The following is a 22,123-nucleotide window of genomic DNA, read 5'->3' on the forward strand; positions in this document are numbered from 1 at the left end:
GTAGAGTTACATTTTGCATTTCAAGGATCTTCTTTTAAAGTTTTAATTATATTAAATTCCCTTTTTTTTTATGAAGAATGTTCACACAAAGAGAGTTTATTTTCAGAATCTTTCTTTCTCTTGCTGTGTTCTTTTCCCTCTAGGCTAAAGAATTGTTAAGTTAATGAAGATTGGAATCCTTCAATAATGGTTAAATTGGAATGATCTGTCTTCCTTTCTTGTACTCAATAAGATTCTTTTGATGACACACAATGTGAGGTGATTGCGCAAGAAAACGTTCTTTTATTTCATTGTTTCACGTTTTTTAAACAGGGCAGCAGAGGGCGCTGTTGTATCACAATAGTAGAACAGCGCGAGCAAAACAATCCATGCGCGTGTATTGCTCGTGATGTTTATTCCAAGAACGCGAGCTAGGTGATTAGCGCGAGCAAAGAAATCAAAGCGCGTGTAACATTCGTGATGTCAGTTTCAGCGCGTGTAACATTCGTGATGTCAGTTTCTTTAGCGCGAGCAGGGCAATTTAAGCACGAGCCTTCAGTGCGAGAATTGTTCGTTTTAACTTTTCAATTAAAGACAGTCTTTTCTTTTAATTAAAATAATCTCCTCGAGAAGCCTCCCACCTTACTCCTCACCGTTTTTAATCGTAACCGCCGCTGGGAAGACTCCGCTTCCTTTTCTTTGTATAAAACTGCCGCTGGAGGAGAAGGGGAAATTCTCTTCTTTTCAGTCTCTGTGTTGAGGTGAAAGGTGATGTGGGTTCACCCGATCGTCGCCATAAAAATGTGGTGTCCTTTACATGAAAGAAAGCTCAGGAACCAGGAAAGTAAGCCAAGAGGTATTTATTAAACCTCATCCACAGGAGACAGCCTAGTAACTGAACATAAGGGAATACAACCAAGGCAATATTCCAGAACCACTACAGTAAAGGTTCTTGGTACATTAAAGATACAGTATCAATAAATGAGCACCTTCACAGAACTTACTCGAAAACTAACCCATCATTGTCCACAGCGCTAAATCCCTAGCTGTCATACTTGACAAAAGACTCAACCTTATCTCTCACATCAACTCTATTGCCAAGAACACACAACACCAGTTGCGCCTTCTGTGGGTATCCGTCGATTTTTCCAGGAGAAAGACTTAAAAACCTTGGTACAATCGCTGGTTCTCTCAAGACTGGATTATTGCAATACTCTTCTGACAGGCCTACCTAAATCTCACCTCTCCCCTCTCAAATCCATCCTCCATTCAGCAGCTCACTTCATTACAGAGTCTAAACGAAGTGACCACGTCACTCCTATCCTGTCCTCTCTTCGATGGCTTCCAATCGAGGCAAGATCTGTCTACAAAACTGCCTGCATCACGCATAAAGTCTTGCACACATCCTCCCCTCGTTGTATGGCAATCAAACAGAAATTGTCCGGATGCTCGCGACCCCTGCACAATGCGGAAAAACTTCTGCTTGAGCCCCCTGTCTTCAAAAGGGAAAGATCAATGGCACAATCCTTGTCAGGCAATGCCGAGAGAATCTGGAACTCACTTCCCCCATTGCTCCGTGCCACCTCCTCTACCCGTATCTTCAAAGCTGATCTCAAATCTCTCCTCTTTCAAAGACACTTTAAGAACTAATGCTTTCATGCTCAGACCCCTCTTGGAAGTTCACTCCTCATTGTAAATTTGTATTTTTTTTCCTGTACATTCATCACTCCTGCGTGCCTGTTGGATTTTGTGTCTATGTAACCTTCATTTTTAGTCTCTTGTTTTTCTTTGTAATTTTTTATTGTGTTCCACTGTTCTCTTGTAACGTAACTGGCTCTATTGTACAGCGCTCTGACACCTTCAGGAAATGTTTGTGCTTTATAAAAATGCACTAAATAAAAAATTAATTAAAAAATAGATACGCGGAATTAGTCATTGTTTGTTGACAGCCTATAGGAGTTGGCGTGCAACATTATGCATGGCACGTCACGAGCACGTCACTCACATGATACGGACGTCCTCCTGTACAAGGGAAGAAGAGAGGGCCCTCCCTGAGGCAGTTGCGAGGAGGACTCTGTCCGCATTGCAGAAGAAAAAATTTGAGGAAAGTACAATGCTCCGGTGAAGACCAGGAAGGTGAGGCTAGATTTGCGAGGAGGGTGCTGCAGCTTGTGTAGGTCTTGCGTGTGTGCCGGTAGTTGGTACATATGTTTGTTTTTTGCCCACAGAACGAAAAGGTGCAGATTTCCGCAAACTGAAGTCTATTTCAGCTCACACAACGATGTGTGGAATTGACTACATACTGCAGGGGATATATTGAAGGCAGTTTAGAGACTTATCACTGGTGTGGCACATGGTGTATATGTGTACCTGGTAGAATGCAGCTATTCATGAAGAGATATGGTTTGACCCTAAGCATGGGCGAATTTTGCGGATCTCGCGTTCGCGAATTTTGCGGATTTGCGAATTCGCAATCCGCAAAATCCGCGAATTCCCGCGAATTTGCGGATTTTTTTTTTTGTGTTCGCCCGTGTTTCTGCCAGTTCGCGAGGGTTTTTACAATTTCGCAATTTGCGAACTTACCTGTCGGGTCGCAAGTTTTGCGAACTTGTTGTTTCTACGTGTCCAGCCTGTTTGGGACACTCTTCTCCATCACTGCCACTCTCTGTCACCACTGCCACTCTCTGACTACTCATGCCACCCTCTGGCCCACCCATGCCACCCTCTGTTTCATCACCACACCCTCTGGTTGTCCAGTGTACATTATTTTCGGCAAAGCAAAGCACACCTTCCCTGCCTCAAGTGACCTGAATTAATTTGGGGCTGATTAATGTGTCACAGAATATTTTTTTAGCTGGCACCTGCTTCGTTAGTGCGCCCTGATTAGTGATCTTTTGCACTTGCTAAGTGCTTTCATTGTTGCAAAATTAGTTACAACACCTGCCCTGCCCCAACTGACAATAATGAATTAGGGGCTGATTAATGGATTTTAACTTCCAGCCTGGCTCCTGCTTGTCTCCCTTAGCTGTAATTTAGGACCTTTGTGGCATATGTGTAACTATTCTGAGGTTCAGAGCAGGGTCACATAATAGTTGCAACTGGCAACTGAACTCTGGAGGGGCCCCTCAGGAAGCACTACAGGAAATGGCTACTAATGATGAGCCTGAACTTTTGAACCTGGCAAGTAGTTTCAGTTTTGCTAAGATCGTATTTCTGCAATTTAGCACTTATTCGCGGGGCGCGAAGTTGTACTGGGAAGCCGCGAACTCACGCGAACAGTGCGAGCAGTGCGAGCAAAATCCGCTGCTCGCGGATTTGCGGATTTTGCGGGAGATTCGCGAATCTCGCGGATTGCGGATTTCCCGAAAATCCGCAAAATCCGCGAGCGAAACGGATTTTCCGCCCATACCTATTTGACCCCTAAAGGTGAAGATGAGTTGACGAGGCTAAGTGTACATGCCCATTGGTGCAGCAAGCTCACTTGTGAGGACGTCGCTTGTCATTATTTTTATTCGGTGGATACGTTTAATTCCACATGAAGACCAAATAGTGCATGTTATGAGCACTGGGGAGGTGTTACAAGGCGAATGACAAGAACACGTGGTTTGAATGCATGATTTGTTGCACACAGGAGAGGTGTGCTTCACAAAGGTGGTTCTGGTTCCCTGTTACCCACAGCATGAGGTATCATGTGGCACACATTGGCTATATTGTCCATCCAAAGGTTTATTATGGTGGTCACAATTAAAATTGGGCTTTTTTAATGGACATGCATGGGCTCATGCATGGCATTGAACATGGCATTGAGTGTTGCAAAGGCAGAGGTTACATAGTTTTAATGCATGTATAATTGTTTTGTAGATGAGGTTTGGCTGTGTTGTGTTACCCATGTCCTTATGAGGCCCGTCCCAGTGGGCCGAAACATGTCGACCAAAAGAAGAGGAGGAGTCATTTGAATTAAAATGTGTATATAGGCATCTGACAACACACAATATATGGACTGAACAGAGGAGGAGTTTCCCTCTGTTTCTGTGTGTGTGAAGGATTACCTCCCCTCCGACTGCGTACATATAAGTATTTTATTGCAACCGGGTTATAATGGATGGGTACGAAAGGTTTAGGAGTTTTTTTGTTGGAACTTTGAGTTTTGTATGCACAACGTTTTGTTTTTTGTGTGGCAATTTTTTATATATATATTTATAACAAAAAATAGATTAAAAAAGACGTGAAAGAATTGAGAAAGACTCCGTGAGTGGGTAAATTGTTTACGAGTTACACTTGGGGACTAGGCTCCCACACGAGGGAATAATATATTTCTTCCCTTGTTGAAATAACTGCTCTGTATCCATCCCCAGACATCACTCTCTTTTTGCGTCTGTACACCGCCCCGGGGGAAGGCATGGTTCCAATTTAACCTATATGTCACCCCACTTGCAGAAATAATAAGAAACTGTGGTTTTACACCAATATCATACACTGATGACACTCAGATTGTAGTGACCATCAACAAAGACATAAATGAAACAGCAGAAAAATTCCAACACTGTATGATACAGGTTAGCCGATGGATGGAGAGGAATTGTCTGAAGCTCAATGGAGACAAGAGTGAAGCGATGATAATAGGGGGTGACACAAACATCTGGTCCACCGCATGGTGGCCTAAGGACATGGGCAGATGCCCTGGGTCATCAGAAAAAGTGAAGAATCTGGGCTTTACAATGGATATGAATTTATCATTTGAAGCTCAAGCCAACAAACTGTCATCATCACTCTGGTACATCTTAAAAATGATAAAAAAACTATTTCCATTTACACAACAAGACTCTCGTAAAACGGTAATTACAGCACTAGCACTAGCAAGACTGGATTATGGAAATGGCTTATATGCCGGAGCCAGGAAAAAGATTATAGACAAATTACAACGCCTACAAAATACAGCGGCTAGACTAGTACTAGATGTACCAAGGTTTGAACCAATCAGACATAGACTGAAAAATTTACATTGGCTGCCAATTGAAAAGAGGGTAAAATTCAAATCACTCTGTCTAATCTACAAGGCACTTCAGGGAAAAGGTTCAAAATTTCTAAAGGACCACTTGAAACAGTATGAACCCATGAGACCTCTGAGATCGGGACAGATGAAGTTAATTGCTGTTCCCAGATTCAAAAGAGCTAACTGGGGAGGGAGAAGCACGTACATGGAACAAACTACCTTTGAACATAAAAACATGTCCATCTCTAGAAACCTTTAGAAAAGAAGTAAAAACATGGCTTTTTTCCGAATAAACATCAGACGCTGCCATAGAGCTGGAAAGGATTTATCTTAGCGCCAAGACGCCCATGGGCAATCACTGCGCTCTATAAATTTACAAATCAAATCAAATCAAATCTGGGCTGCACGTTGCTGCAGGCTGTCCAAGCTCCGAGGTGGCTGCGGTGCAGTTCCTGCATGGCAAGGAGCCCTGGTCAGGCCCAACAGTGCTCCACTCTCGGTCCCAAACGGCTCGACAGGGACACAAGCGTGCACTTGGCGACCTCAGGCACACCATGGTTTTTATGGTGTCTTTAAATGTAGAGTTGTGTCCAGGATGAACGCCAGATAATGGGGATGCAGTCAGAGCTGCACTAGGATGCATCCACCATCTCGGCCATGATATCCACAACCTCTCCGGTGTAATGTTATGTTATGCTGTGTTATGACATGAGTCTTAGGATGATCTGAAGAGTAGTGTGCTTCTATGTTGTATTGTATTTTACGACCCTCGGGCTCAGTGTGTTTATTCCTAGTTCTGCAGGCATTACTTGATGCTGCTTCGTGCTGTGTCTTCATGCTCTTGTTTTCTGAATGGCCTCCATGCTCCTGATTGCTAGGTTCCGATTATCACCATGCCTGTCTGTGTGCTCGGAGAGTGCTGGTTTCTGACTTAGCAACCTATGTATGTATTAGAAAATGAGGTTTCTGATTTGTGCATACCGATTTAGCTTTGGGATAAAGGCCCACATGCATCAAGCATTTTTGGAGTCGCAAACGGTGCGATTCCTTAAAATCGGCCGTTTGCGACTCCAAAAATGCTTTTTCAGATGCATCATTATTTTTCAATGAAATTCGCTGATTTTGCGACTATCCAGAATGCGATTGCATTTAAGGAATCGCAAATTTGCGATTCCTTAAATGCAATGCATCATTCTGAAATCAAATTGCGAGAACAAGGTTTGGAAGTGCAAATTACCACGAGGTTGAACCTCGTGGTAAATTGCGAAAAATGTTTAAAATGTACTAATTTACATTTTAAACAATGTCATGTTACAGACACACATGTCCTTAGGACATGTGTGTGTGAAACATCCATTTAAAAATACATTTCAGGGGTGCAGGGGGGGGTCCTTTGGACCCCCCCCTGCACCCATGAAATTTTCTAAGTGCCACTCGCAATTTCCATTGATTCCTATGGGCCTTTTGGCCCATAGGAATCAATGGGAATAGCGAATTCGCAATTTTGAAGTCACATAATATTTGCGATTCGGTAAAAATTGCGATTTTTACCGAATCGGAAATATTTTGCACTTTCTATGATGCATCCCGTTTTGCGAATCCATATTTGCGATTCGGTAAAATTCGCAAATCTGGAAACGCAAAACGGGAGTTTGATGCATGTGGCAGTTAGTGTGCATGTCATAGTCAATTTGGTTCTTGATATGACTGTGTATTCCAGCCTTGTTTCTCAACATTAAACAGATTCATCATGGAATCGCTACTCCCCCTGTGACTGTATTGCAGCCATGATAATATCTTGCACCCTCCTATGTAACCCTAATGAGTGCGATCACTGAACGCACTCTAGTGTCTAAGTGAGAGTTTCTTCTCTGTAATGCACACTATGAAATTAGTTGTCTCGTGGCGTAGTTTATTGTTCAGTGGAGGAGTGTTTAGGAGCCTCTTGGAGGTTTATTCCATTAGGTTAAATGTGTTATGTTGCTTCCTGTGGAAGTTGAATGTAGGAGCTATTACAGACAGAGATACAGACAAAGTCAGGAGATATGAACATAATTTTTTCTGCCAGGCTATCCAAAACATTTTGAAGTGGGGATAGGTAAGATAAGGGGTTTTGCATAGTGGTGATCAATTGAAATGATGAAATTGATTACCGTTCATTAAGTGTGGGGCTTAGTAGCTTTGGTGACAATGGATCTGTAAGTGAGGTGGACAACAGTAAATCATTCCACCATCTGAAGGCAGTGGATTTTACACTGTTTACACAATTGGTGAATAGAGCCTCTTTTTCTTGGCCTTGCAGTAAAGTTGCCACAAGTTGTTCGTGTCATTATTAAGTGATCAGGTTGGCAGCTCAGGAGACCTTTTTAGAGTAGGTTTGAGTAGTCCAACTTTGAGTTAATAAGGGTGCGCATCAAACCAGCTAAACATGAAAGCATTTGTCAGAGCCTTCTGGCTTTGTAAGGTTGCCACCCTATTCATAAAAGCAGAAATTGGTCATATTATACCAATGCATTACCACTGAAAACCTTAATGACTGCGCCATCTTACAATGACATGCGCTATTATATCTAATGATTTACTGTCAGCTTTATCATTGTTTATTAAGCATTTTGATTTTCAATAAACTGTGCGCATGAATCTTTTTTCTGCTTTTGCACTAGTTCCAAAGCTGTCTGAGAGCCTTTCAATAGGGATTTAAAGTCCTCATGCTAACTGACCCAGCTTCAGATGTGTTTGGTAAATGAAGTCAAGTCTCCCCAGGTCAGTCTCTACTGCCTAGGAGACGTAGGGTGAGGAAGAATTCTGTGGAGGGGACTACTGTGGTTTTAAGGGGCTGACAGCTGCTCCCGTGGGTACATTTAGAAGCTGGCAAAGGGGGCACTATATGCACCTGAACTAGCAGATACCCCGGGTATCAATACCAAGGTCCAACCTCTCCCTTGTGCAGGTTTTTTTTTAAGTGGGAGGTGGACTTTTTCAGATGTTAGACACCTTTACCCAGTTCTTTTTCCATGCCAGGTGCACTATGAAAAGTAATTAGCACATTATATGATGGATGAGTGAATATATTGACGCGGCTTTACTAATATTGATTTATTTTTAGATTCGCAGTATGGTAATAACATGTATGACTGCGGTCACACGCCGCTCTTCTGGGTGGCTGAGAGGAACTGTCATTTCTGATATGGGCTTTGTCTTTTCTTCTTGCAGGTCCTTTTAGGAGGATGCCGCCACTGGTACCCACAGGGATAGAAAGTGCGGTAAGTATTTGGCCTTCAATACTGGGTTGTTCACCTTTCACAAACACCTGTGTAAGCAGAAGCTTGTTTGGTTCTGTAAGGGCCAAAGATTAGTTTGTTTCTAATGAGAATCGCAGAAAAAGGCAATATAGGGTTCGCCCTCACTCTCATCCAAAGAATCTCCTGTAGCTGTGAGGATCCTGGGCGATTTCCCTATAGACCTCTTGTGAGCGCTTTACCCTAAAGTAGGCATGCGCAGAATTATTCTCAAAACCAGCGGTGTAAAAAGAAAATTGAGTCTGACTCTGCACACCCCGCGTACAAAAGGTACAGAAAACGAATGGCCCAAATGCCCAAAATGAAAGATTAATACAGTGCAGCAATAAATGACGCCATCTATTCAGGGCTTTAAGTGGGATGAAAAAACTGCAAGGTGTCTCAAAGGAGCGTGGCCAATGTAAATAAGGGTGTGGCTTAAAACACTTAAGCTAAAAATCTGTACTTAGCATAGTGTGCCGCCCGACTTGTATTTTGTTTCAGTCATTGTATCTTGATATGTGATACAACAAGTAACATACCTACAAGTCAGGACTATTGGCTTTGTCAATGATTATTAGTTGCATAAAATAAATAAGCAGCAACTGTGGCTTTTATATAATATTGAAAAAACTTCCACTTAAAGCCCTGGTGACACCACGAAAATGTTGCTGCTCCGGAATTTCAAAAAGAGAAGGGGAATCCAGAGAGAAAATTGTGGTGTGCGCTCTAGTCTATGAGCGTGTACGCGATGACGCGTCACGCCATAGACTGGAGCGGTAGGCGCGCGCATGCGCAGAGCAGCGAGAAGAGAAGGCGCGAACAGGGAAAACGGCAGTTGGCGACCGGAGCTAGTGCTAGATAGACGCTCGGCGCCCTACGCTCTTGATATCTTGTATAACTGCAATAAAACAGTTCTCCACCTTACAGTGGCTCAGTGTATAAGTGTGGGAGCGAGGAGAGAACATTACAAAAATGACTATCTGTGAAGGATGTCCCTTCCCCACCACGATCACCTGGCATAGGGTGTCACAGAATTTTAAAACCAAAAACCGGGAAATTTCACGAAAATCGAAGGACTACAGTTTTACTTCAAGTGCGTGCATAGAATGACAGTGCTCATCAGCAGAGAATTACAGAACAGGCAGTAAGAACATACATAAAATGCAATTTTTAAACCCAGTAGTTTGTCTGTCAATTAAATTGCTTTCTTGAAACAATTGCTAAATATCCCTGCTTTGTAAAGTATAAAAAGCACCTCCCACAGTTTTCAATCACCCCTTTCTAAAAAACCGGGACAGAAGCTACATTTCCTGAAATCTGCGGGAACAGCAGATGAAAAACTGGGACCGTCCCGCAAATCCGGGACGCCTGGTCACCCTAACCTAGAATGTCGTCATGCCATAACTTCTCCACTTGTGAGAAGTGAGCAGAGGGAGCACGCACACATGATGTGCCTGCTGTTACTAAAGTCCGGAAAAAACGGATCGCCTGTGCCCGCGCACAAAACAAAGACCGATAGAGATCCGTTTCAAGGTCCCCTTAAAGAAATTGCCAGTGCTCAGCACAGTTGAGACCCGGCCCACTTAAAGCCTTGCATCTATTAAAGAAAAGTGCTTTCCTTGTCTCTCTATTTTGTCCCCCCACGCTTTCACCTCCCATCTCCAGAATCACTCACCACACTGCCACAACTCTCCTGAGTTGTGGCTGGCAAATTCACGTACTCTGGTGGCAACTAACACCATAGACCCAATTCAGGCGGGAGACTGCCAATTTTTCAAGCCAAATATGGCTTTATTTTAGCTGTCTCCCACCTGAAATTGCATTTTCTACAATAGATGTCAATGCGGAATTTTCATTCTCCCTTTTCTTTTTGTTTTAAATCGCCCACGTCCCTGTCCTAAAATGTTGGCATGTATGTCTACCACTCCTCTAACCAGGGGCGGATTGGCAATGCGGGCATTCGGGCATCGGCCGAAGGGCCGGTATCTCAATCAATCAATCAGGAGTTTGTTAAAGCGCGACTACTCACCCGTGAGGGTCTCAAGGCGCTAGGGGTGGGGGGGAGGGGTGGTGCAGGTTCCATTCCATCAAGGAGGGGGTCTGTCGAAGAGCCAGGTATTGAGATTTCTTGCGAAGATGGGGAGCGATGTTGTCTGTCTGAGGTGGAGCGGAAGGGCGTTCCATGCTTTGGCCGCGAGGAAGGAGAAGGAGCGGCCTCCCGATCTGGTCTTTCTGGTGCGAGGGACCACGGCGTAGGAAAGCTGGGCTGATCGTAGGGTCCTTTGGGGTGCGTGGAATTTGAGTCGGCTGTTCAGGTATGCTGGTCCGGTGCCGTGGAGGGCCTTGTGTTCGTGGGTGAGCATCTTAAAGGTGACGGGGAGCCAGTGGAGTGTGCGCAGGTGCTGGGAGATGTGGCAGTGTTTTGGCAGGTTGAGGACCAGTCTTGCGGCGGCGTTCTGGATGTTCTGTAGCTTGCGGATGAGGTTTTTGTATATTCCGGCGTAGAGTGCGTTGCCGTAGTCGAGTCTGCTGGTGACCAGGGCGTGAGTGACTGTCTTTCGGTGTTCAAGGGGGATCCATTTGAAGGTCTTACAAAGGGGGCGGAGGGTGTGGAAGCAGGAAGATGAGACAGAGTTGATCTGGCGGTCCATTTTGAGTCCAGGATGATTCCCAGGTTGCGTGCATGGTCTGTGGGGGTTGGCGGGTTTCCAAGGGCGGTGGGCCACCAGGTGTCGCTCCAGGCATCGGGGTTTGGGCCCATGATGAGTACTTCTGTTTTGTTGGTGTTTAGTTGTAGGCAGCGGTTTTTCATCCATTTGGCAACAGCTTCCATGCCTTCTCGAAAGTTGCGTCTGGCGGTGTTGGGCTCGTTGGATAGGGAGAGGATGAGCTGGGTGTCATCTGCGTATGACACGATGTTGAGTCCGTAGGTTCTGACGATGGGGGCAAGTGGAGCCATGTAGACATTGAAGAGCGTCGGGCTGAGGGAGGAGCCCTGGGGGACTCCGCAGGTGGTAGGTGTGGGGTCCGAGAGGAAAGGGGGGAGTCTGACCCGCTGCGTCCTGCCGGAGAGGAAGGAGCAGATCCAGTCGAGGGCCTTGTCCTGGATTCCTGCATCGTAGAGTCTGCGTATAAGGGTGCGGTGGGAGACTGTGTCGAACGCCACTGATAGGTCGACGAGGGTGAGGGGTACTGTTTCTCCTTTGTCCAGTAAGGTGCGGATGTCGTCTGTTGCGGCAAGGAGGGTGGTTTCCGTACTGTAGTTTTTTCTGAAGCCGGATTGGGAGGAGTCGAGGATGTTGTGTTCTTCAATGAATGTGGCGAGTTGGCTGTTGATGGCTTTCTCGATGACTTTCGCTGGGAACGGGAGCAGGGAGATGGGTCTGTAGTTTTTGAGGTCGGTGGGGTCCGGTGAGGGTTTCTTCAGGAGGGGGTTGACCTCGGTGTGTTTCCAGTCATCGGGGAACGAGGCGGTTGCCAGGGAGCGGTTGATGGTGTGGCAGAGCATGGGTGCAATGGTGTTGGCGGCTCTGTTGAAGATGTGGTGGGGGCAGGGGTACGTGGGGGCCCCTGAGTGGATTGACTTCATTGTCTTCAGTGTGTCTTCGGTGGTGAGGGCTGTCCATTCATCAATCGCTGGTTTCTGGGTGTCGGGGTGGTTGGTGAGGGTTCAGTGTGGTGGTTGTCTTCGTCGAAGTTGTCGTAGATGCTCTTGATTTTGTGGTGGAAAAAGATACTGAGTTTGTCGCAGAAGTCTTGTGAGGGAGGGATGTCGGTAGACTCGCTGGTGGGTTGGGCGAACTCCTTGATGATGCTGAAGAGTTCCTTGCTATTGTGTGCGTGGGTGGAGATTCTGTCTTCAATCGCTTTTTTCCTCGTTTCTCTGATGAGTTGACGGTGGGCGTTGGTGGCGGCTCTGAAGTTGTTGTGGGCTTCTGTGGATTTGGTGTTTCTCCAGGTCTTTTCGAGGCGGCGGCATGTGCGCCTGGACTCTCGAAGTTCGGTGGTAAACCATCTGGCTTTCTTGGCACGGGTATTGTTGTTTTTCTTGAGGGGGGCTATGGTGTTGGTGCTGTCCGAGATCCATCTATGCAGGGTTCTAGCTGCGGTGTTAGGGTCGTCGTTTTCCGCGATGGTTGGGGTGGAGTTGTTGAGTGAGGAGGTGAGCTGGTCATCAGTGATTTTGGTCCAGTTTCTTTGTGGAAGCAGGTGCTGGTGTCTGTGGATGGTGGGTGTTCTGAAGGTGAAGTAGTCGCACTGATGGTCGGTCCATGGGAGTTCGGTGGTGTGGCTGAAGGTGATGGAGTTTCCTGTAGGGAAGAGGGGGTCGAGGGTGTGTCCTGCTGAGTGCGTGGGCTCGGTCACGATCTGGCGGAGTCCAATGTTGTGGAGGTTGTCCAGGAGGCATGTGGTGTTGGGGTCCAGTTGATTGTCGAGGTGGAAGTTGAGGTCTCCCAGCAGGGTGTAGTTGGTGGGTGCGATGGCCTGCGGGGAGATAATGTCCGTGATGCAGTTGGAGAAGGGGCCACAGGGTCCAGGGGGTCGGTAGATGAGGGTTCCTCGGAGTGCGGCGGTAGGGATGGCCAGTATCTTGAAGTGAAGGTGTTCCATCAGTTTTGTGGATTCGTCAGGGAGTGTGCTCAGGCGGAGGCTGGATTTGTGGACCATGGCGATTCCTCCTCATGGGTGGGTGGGGCGGTCCTTCCTGGAGATCTTGTATCCTTGGGGGATGGCGATGGCGATGTCCGGTCCCGAGGTGATGCTAGCTTGCAGTTGTTGTTGCAGCCTGGGTTGAGTGCGTGGAGTGCTGCTGGGTCGTAGCGTTGGCCGGGCGGAGGTCCAGGGTTCCTGGTGCTGGTCGCAGACGGGCGCAGACGTGCTTGCCTTTGACAAGCCTTCGGTGCACCAGCGGCACGCCCGCAGCCCGCGGACGCTGTGCGGCCGCGCAGTGGCCGCCATTAAGTAGGGGTCGGGGAGGGCTGGACAGCTGGGAGGCGGGAGCGGGGAGGGGAGCTGGATTGGGCCGGTCGCGCTGGGGGGGAAGGGGCCGCGGGGGCAGCAGCGGCGGGGAAAGGTAAAGGGAGGAAAGAAGGGATAAAGAAAAAAGGGAAAATAAGCAGAAATAAGGCACAAAAGAGCAGAGATGCAGAAAAGAGCAGAAAGGTGAAAGATAGAAAGGGTAGAAAAACGAGTGAAAACGAGTGAAGGAGCAGAGGGAGAGAAAGGGAAAATGGGCAGAAATAAGGCACAAAAGAGCAGAGGTGCAGAAAGGTGATAGATAGAAAGGGGAGAAAAACGAGTGAAAACGAGTGAAGGAGTAAAGGGAGAGAAAGGGAAAATGGGCAGAAATAAGGCGCAAAAGAGCAGAGGTGCAGAAAAGTGAAAGATAGAAAGGGGAGAAAAACGAGTGAAGGAGCAGAAAGAAAGAAAGGAGACAGAGGTCCACTGGACCACCAGGGATGAGGCGCAGGGAAACCTGCGGGTGGAGGAGGGCCTCAATCACCAACACTCAACACTCAAGAGTGCAGGGGCACCTCACTTAATGGTGGAGCTGCGAGGGTGGGAGAGCAATTTCACTGTGGCCCGTTTTTTTTTCTCCCCTTTCCCAGACGAACAGTGAAGCTGCATTACTTTCTCTGTCTCTGTCTCCATGATCTCTGTGGACTAGGAAAGGGGAGAAGAAAAAAACGGCCCACAGAGGGCACAGAGACAGAGACAGAGAAATGAATGCAGCTTCACTGTGCAATGATTATCCGCTGTGACCTCTCCTTCAAGTTCACCCCCTGCCCAGCAAAGCAATCAGGCTGAGGGTGGCTGGGGAGGGGGTGATTGTTTGCAAAAATCGGCCTCCCTGGGGGCCAGGTGTTGCTCAGGCCTTTGAGCCATTTTCACCTCGGCCCCCCTGGGGCCCACTCAGCACATAAACAGTGTTAGTTTTTCTTTTTTTTAAAATTTAATGCGATTTTATATAGCGTGTCTTTACCAGAAGGTGTCAGAGCGCTTTACATAGGAATCAGTTGCGAAACATAAAAACTTAGGATTACATGCGTTACATAAAAGATACAAGCAGAAAAAATTGCAAATGTACAAGATGTAAAGCACACATGGAAGAGATACAAACAGAAAGAATAATTGCAAATGTACAAGTAGTAAAGTCACTTAAGGAAGAGAAACAAATGGATATACTCTAAGAGTCACATAGGAATGGTAGAGAGTACAAAGGTCTACAGCATATACTAGTGATTATAGTTATCTCTAAATACCTAAGGAAGGGATACGAATTGATATACTCTAAGATCCACAAAGGAATGGTAGATAGTACAAAGGTCTACTTCATATACTAGTGATTAGAGTTCTCTATATACATATATATACACACATAGTAAATTTTCTCAGACAGAGTTCCATTAAGTGGGGTTGGAGGGGGGACGCAGTCACAGCACCAAGGGAGGGTGGGAGGGATACAAGGGTATGGAGAAAAGGAAAATCAGAAAAGGGAAGAAAAATTTTAGGATCGTCAAGGGGGAAACGAGGGAGAAGGGTACAAGACGAGGGAATGGACAAGATGGCGGGTCGGGGTCCAGAGAAAAACGGCCGAGGGAATAGTGGGCGAGGAAGAATGGGTCTCGCTGTGGGGGCCAGGTGATCTTTGCAACTTGCACCATCTTCACCTCAGCCTCCCCCTGGCTACCATGGATGACCCAGCAGCTGTGTTTTGTGCTCCACTGCCAGGACATTGCCCTGAGACCTGGAGGGCTAGGGAGGGCTGATTAATTTACTAATTGCTGGGGCCTCACTGCTGTGCATGTGCTCCTGAGCTGCAGGTCTGGGGAGGGCTGAGTAGGTTAGTAATAGGTTAGTAATAGCAGGGGCTTCGCTGCTTATTAGGTGCTCCTTCCCTGAAGGGCTCGAATAATTTTGTGACAGAAAGGGGCCTTGCTGTTTTTTTAATTGCTCAGCATGGCGCTATTGTCCCCTTTTCCCCGTGTCGCCTGTGCAAGAACAGTATCCTCTCACTTTAATTCATTTATGTCCAAACATCTTAAGGATTTTGGGGGCCCTGAGCCAATCATATTTTTGGGCCCCTGTTCTGAATAGATTTGAATTTATAATCTAATTCCTGATCTTTGATGCCCTCTTTCACTGGACAGTGCACTACCATACTTGTCCAAATTCCTAATGTATTTACATCTAATATTCAAGGACATTGACGTGTGTAACCAAATGGTGTTTCATGAAAGGGCACGCCTGTTGAATGTGGGCCACACCCCTTAATTGTGGGCCACACCCCTTGAATGTGAGCCACTTTTTTCGTCAGTGCCCGGGCCAAATTGGGATCCCAATCCAAACCTGCCTCTGACCACGTCTTTGGAGGCGCTTCGTGGCTCTTAGCACAGCTCGTTCAGGATCCTGACTCTCTCTCTCCACTTCCAGTGACTCCTCACTGTCCGGCGCTGCTTCGGTACGTTTAGCTGTTCTTCTCCTCTCACATCTTCCTCTCCTCAGCGTTCTCCTGAAGCGCCCCGTGTCGTTCTTCCAATTCGGTTTTTGCCCGTTGCCCCGCCCCCTGAACATAAGGAGCGAAGTCTTTGTTCAGTGTTTGCTTTTTTCTGTGCTGTCTCCATCCCTCCTGATGATCCTTTTTCACTTTCTCTCTCAGGTCTGTTGGGAACTATGAAGGAGGGAGGATCGACCCCCTTGATGCTCTGCTGGTAGGTTGTGGGGGTGAGAAGAGGGGTTCTCCACACACACGCAGATTCCACATCCATCCTTTCCTCTCCCAGGAGCACATCTAATTACTGGTAAATTACCCTAATGTGTTGGGTTCCCTTGATCCTCCCGCTGTCCAGCAGAGTAATTAACTTGGCCTAGCATTTAATTTTTGGCTGAGTCAGAGAGAAAAAAAATCTTGAATTGATACATGGTGTGCAGATATGGGGAAATTAATGTCAGATCTGTATTTGGGATCCTGATTTATCATAGAATTGATGTGATATGTTAGTCTCTAGGCCTAACTATGGAAAACCCGTACTTTGGTGTAGCTGTCTCCCACAGTGTACAATACTCTACATACTTCAGTACATGATGTACATGGTCACACTATTAATGCCCACTCATGTTATAAGTCCTTCACTGGTCACCACGTAGCCACGAAGGGTCCCCTCTGTGATAGGCTATGTATGCCCATACACTGGGCTGAGTTAGATGATAGTCTAACACACCTGGTCCTCACATGTGCACACGTATGTGCACATGTTCACGTGAAACCAGCCCAGAGAGCCTTACCCTACCTGCTCAGAAGCAGAACTTACTTTAAAAGCCAGACACTGGCTGTTCGCACTCCCAATCCATTATACCAGGGCTCACAGTGAGTGACACTTAGGAAGTGAGACTTAGGGGGTGAGACTCCTTCACAACAGAAGTCCGAAAAACAAAAAATCCAGGGGAAAGACATGGGATGGTACCCATTTCTCATAAAAGTTTAGTCAGCGTCATGTTCATGTTTATATAGTGAAAATGAAAACCGATGCACATACAAACATGTTTCAGTCTATAACAAAAGTATTTATACTTCTCGACATTTGACAGCTCATGGATACTATGTTGAACTCCAAAAAGTAATTTCCCTTTTGTGCTCCAATCCCACTACCAAGTTTTATATACTTTCCCGCCAGGTATCTAGAGGTTCTCTTGCAAGGCTAGAAGTTTCAGGCAACTTTTCAAACTGTCAATGCATCTGCATAGTTAGTACTCTCATTGAATATGCAGCACAATACCAATTATTAAACATGAGAAAAATATACCTGTGTCTCACGTTACATATTGCTAAGCCACAATTGAGCACTCTAGTACTTACTAAAATGATTATTGCAAAGGCGTGGAATTTGGCCTCTCATTATTGTTTCTCTTCACCGTACAAGATTCTATTTTTACACATATTTATTAGGTAGAAAAGCGAATTCGTATATGATATGAAATATGTTCATGCAATCAATTTCCGCATTAACATTACAAATATTCAACATCATTCATTATACAGTTAGAAAAAGAAATGGAAGAAGAAGGGTGGAATCAAAAGACGTCATAGACTCTGATTACTGTCGGTATGGAAAATCACCATAATTCTAATCCATTAACAACTAATCACTGGATCGACAAGTCATATTGCATATCATCATATCCTGAGGGCTATATCACAAAGTGTATTCGATTGGGCAAATATCTCCATATCTCGGCAAATGTTTTTATAGAACCCATTCTTACTGCATAAAGATTCTCCTACTGCTTCACCCGTTTGATCTTATTTAGCCATTGTATAACATTAGGTACCTCAGTGGATCTCTTTTTCTGTAATATTAATGATCTAGCAATCAACAAAGCGACAAATACAAGTTATTGTTGGCTTATAGCGATATTGGTAGATCGCAAGATCATTCCAAATAAATCCACGTAGGGATCCGACCATATTGTAAAGTGAAACTGTAAGCAAATAAACATCCAGTCCCATAAGTGATGGGGAAGCATTATTGTGACCAGTCATTACTGGCATTGGCACACTTGAAGCATGCCGCTGAGGCTGTGGGATACATTTTGTGGAAAAAATGCGGTATAGTATCAATTTAAAAAAGAAAAAAAAGACTTTCTTCAATAATGTGCAGCACAAATGGCTTTACAGCAAATTCTGTTGTCAAATCCCCAACTTTTCCAATAAGTCTTGTAATTTGTAGTCGCAGTGATTGACAGAGATGGTATGGCTTCATCAGCCAATTTCTGATGCAATAGGAATTGCCTGTACCTTTTAGGCTAGATACAAAATAGGCTTTGCTTATGCTTTGTGCTATTGGATAAGAATATTTTCTGCTCCTAGTAAGAAAGGCTCTAATTTGTCTATAATTGAACCACTTGATACATTTCTGGATGATTATCACCTAGTTCGTGCCAATATATTACTGATCCAGCTTGTACAAAACCTTCAACTTGGAACATTCTGCCCTTTCCCAGTTTGATACATCACATTTAGTTAGCTGTAAGCCTATTTGGCAGTGGTCCCTTGTGTGTAGAGATAAATGGAACCAAGGTACTTTGTACTCCTGCCATACTTATTGAATCTATTAGTTAAGATGTGAACTTCGGCAGCTTAGATATTTTTAAAAACTTGAAAAGCTAAACGCCCACTACTCAGCATCATGGTTAGATAAATATAACTGGACTATTCATTGGCTACTGCACTCGAACTACCCAATCTACCAAGATGACCTGCTAATGCATTTTGATACTCTGAAGTGCCAGCCCTCACCTTTCTATATCAAATTATAATTTCTTTAAGTTGGTGCAAGAATTTTTACCCTGCCATAGAAGGTAACAAATCATGTGATAGAATTCATTAATAAAAGAGTCCTGGACTTTAATCGTCACATTTTGATTAAAGTGACCAGGCCAAGGATAGTAAGGGCTAAGGCCTACCACTGGTTCAACAGCCCACGTACCTTAATCAAGGTTGAGGTGTAATTTAATCAAAATAGATCAGCAAAATTGGTTGGAACATAGATCCCCAAATATCTTAGAAGATGGCTGGTAGATTAATGCACGCACATTTTGACAGGCAGAATGGAAGAGCTATTGAATAGTAAAATTCCTGACTTGGAATGACTAACTTTATAGCCTCCTATACAAGTAAACCCCTCAATTCTGGCATTTTAAATCCGCAGTGCCAATAGCCCGGGAGTAGAATTCTGGATTCTTGCCTAAGTGCTCATGCTAAAGACTCAATAAATAGCATGAAGAGAACAGGGGAGATAGGACAGTCCTGTCTTGTCCCAAGCCTAGCAGTGATTTGCCCCACTACTTTGGAATTACTTTCATTTTAGCTTTGACCTCTTTATATAACTAACGCAACAAGTGGAGAACTATTGGTGGAAACCTGAATTTGATCACAATTGCGAATGACATCTCCCCCTGCACCAGATCAAATGCTTTTTCTGCGCCAAGCATAGTAATTGTTGCCTTGGTCTTATTAGCTATTCAGTAGTCTAAGGCGTGCACTAAATAGTTAGTATTAGTTGATGTCAGTGTTGTGGGCAGAAACAAGTTTTGGTCTGGGTGGAACAAAGTTTTTGCTAGTGAGGTCAATCTGCTTGTTATTCTTAACTTTGTTGCAAAAAATGTTTTCCTGTTGCTCAACACACATAAACGTAAATACCTTTCATCATGAAGCTGGGTAGCTCTCCTCCAAATCGTGTAAGCAAAGTACTTTCAAGTCTGTGACTAGAGAGAGCCACACAAGTAAACCCACCCTAGATTCCCCCAGGTGCCTCGTTTTCCAAAATGTTCAGGTTACTAAGTTTCCCTAGGTGCTGGCTGAGCTATGGTTCAAAAACCACAACAACCCACTTTGGAGACTTTTGAGTGAAAGAATGTGATGTGTCCATGTTGCATTTTGGGCCCTTTCCTGTTGCGGGCACTAGGACTACCCACAGATGTGAGGTACAATTTGTATCCGGAAACTTTGGGGAATGCTGGGGGGAAGAAGGTTTGTGGCTTCCCCAGATTCTAAAACTTTCAATCAAAGAAATATGAGAAAATCTTGATTTTTAGTCAAAGTTTGTTGTTTGCATGGGATTCTGGGCAAGAAAAACTTGGGGCAACCATGCCTGTCACCCCATCCTAGATTCCCCCGGGTGTCTAGTTTTTAAAAATGTGCACATTTGCTAGGTTCCCCTAGGTGCCAGCTGAGCTAGAACCCAAAATCCACAGCTACCAAGATTTTAAAAAAGGGTCAGTTTTGAGTGGAAAAATGTGATGTGTCCATGTTGGATTTTGGGCCCTTTCGTGTTGCGGGTACTAGTCCTACCCTCACAGGTGAGGCATCTTTATTATTGGGAGGCTAAACACACACAACATCATTTTGGCTCTAATTGTTGCATCAGAAGAGCTAAGGTCCTTACTGGATGAAGGTGGCAAGGTTGGACCTCTTTTTGGGGTTCAACACTGCCAGTCATGACATCTTGATTGACTGGCTTTTGAGCTTGGCATAAGAGTTTCTGCTCTCTGTCTTCTGAAATTCTTTCTTTCAGAGAGGGAACAATGAGAGAATTTACTTCTGAAATGTTTTGATCCGTCATGGAGGGTGCCACAGGGCTCTTTATTGAGCCCTCCTCTCATCCGTCTTTATGTTACCCCACTGGCTCATTAAATCTTTTGGCTTCTCTGTTATCTCTTATGCCGATGACAATCAAATAGTGGTTGCAGCAACTAGTACCCAGAGGAAACAGCAACTAGATTGAACAACTGTATGGGCCAGATAGATAACTGGCTGAAAGTCAATTGTCTAATAATTCATTCTGGGAAAACAGAGGTCCTTACCTTGGGCAATAACACCCCCTTTTGGTCTCTGAGTTGGTGGCCTCAGGAACTGGGCGCATTGCCCACTCCTGTGGGGAAAGTTAAAAACCTGGGGTTCGTTTTTGACATCAAATTATACTTCGAAGATCAAGTCAACACGCGAGTGTCATCGTTTTTCTTTATCTTGAGAATTATCAGGAAGACGTCCTTTCATTACATTGGATTGTCAGAAAAATGTAGTAGTGGCACTCGCCTTTTCCAAATCGGATTATGACAATGCCCTTTTCCTGAATATCCAAAAAAGATTCCTCCACAAACTACAGATGCTGCAAAATATGTCAGTATGGCTTCTCATAGAAATCCCCAAATATCAATCCACCTCACAGGCATTGGTTAAACTGTTCTGGTTACCTATAAAGAAAAGAATCAATTCAAAATGCTGTGTTTGGCCTTCAAGGCTCTAGACAATGTTGGTCCTAGCTACTTGTGGGACAGATTTATTTGGTATTTCCCACCAAGGAAGCTTAGATCATCAACATCAAAATGTTGGTGATTCCTAAGATTAAACAGGCCTTTTGAGGAGGTAAAAGTTTTATTCGGGGAACATTCAAACTATGGAGTTGTCTACCACTGAATCTAAAGGACAGTCCTATTCTTTTTTTCGTCATGAAATCTTAAAACTTGGTTTTCAGCAATTAGTCCAGCAGCTTTTTCCTTATGACAGAAACAGTGGCCTCAAGGCATTGGAGCTCTCTACAAAACCCCACAAAAATAGAGACTAGGGGGAATGCTAGGTAGAAGGACATTTGTGGCTCCTTACAGAATCCTGAACTTGCTATTAAGAAAATGTGAAGAAATTGTTTTTTTAGGCAAAGTGTGAGGTTTGCTTGGGATTCTGGGTAAGGACACCTTGGAAAAGCCATACAGGTCACCCCACCCTAAATTACCCCAAGTGTCTAGTTTTCAAAAGTGTGGATTTCACTGCATTTGTGCCTTCCAAGTGTAGGCCAGAGTGTAAGAAAAAAAGGCATTTTGAAAAATACCTTCTAAATCGTAAGCTAGTTTTGGTCCCCATAATTTCTGAGATGTACATATAACCACTGCTCCTAAAAACCTTAAGTTGTGCCATAAATACCTAGGTTTCCTTTATACCCATTTTTAACTCTACATATTTCAGCATAATAATTGGTCTATACTTAACACACATTGAAAAACCATTGTACAATACAGCTCAGTTGATGGCTTTGGAAAATTGTTGCCTTAGAAAACCTACACATTTTATATATCCCTGCAACCAAACGTATATTGCTTTTGTAAATCAGTGATTGTGACATAAAAGTTACAGATGAAAATGTCACAAATGTTTTTTTCCTACTCATTTTCAGTATTTCTTTATTTCAACAGCTAGCTTCTTTGGGAAAACCTTGAGGGATCTACCCACATGACCCCTTGCTGACTTTGACCACAAACTGGTAGTAGGTTGAAAGCACAAAAATAGGAATAATGGGCTACCTCTTTGAAAATGGCA

The sequence above is a fragment of the Lissotriton vulgaris genome, chromosome 8 (assembly GCF_964263255.1).
Source record: "Lissotriton vulgaris chromosome 8, aLisVul1.2, whole genome shotgun sequence".
Classification (NCBI taxonomy): domain Eukaryota; kingdom Metazoa; phylum Chordata; class Amphibia; order Caudata; family Salamandridae; genus Lissotriton; species Lissotriton vulgaris.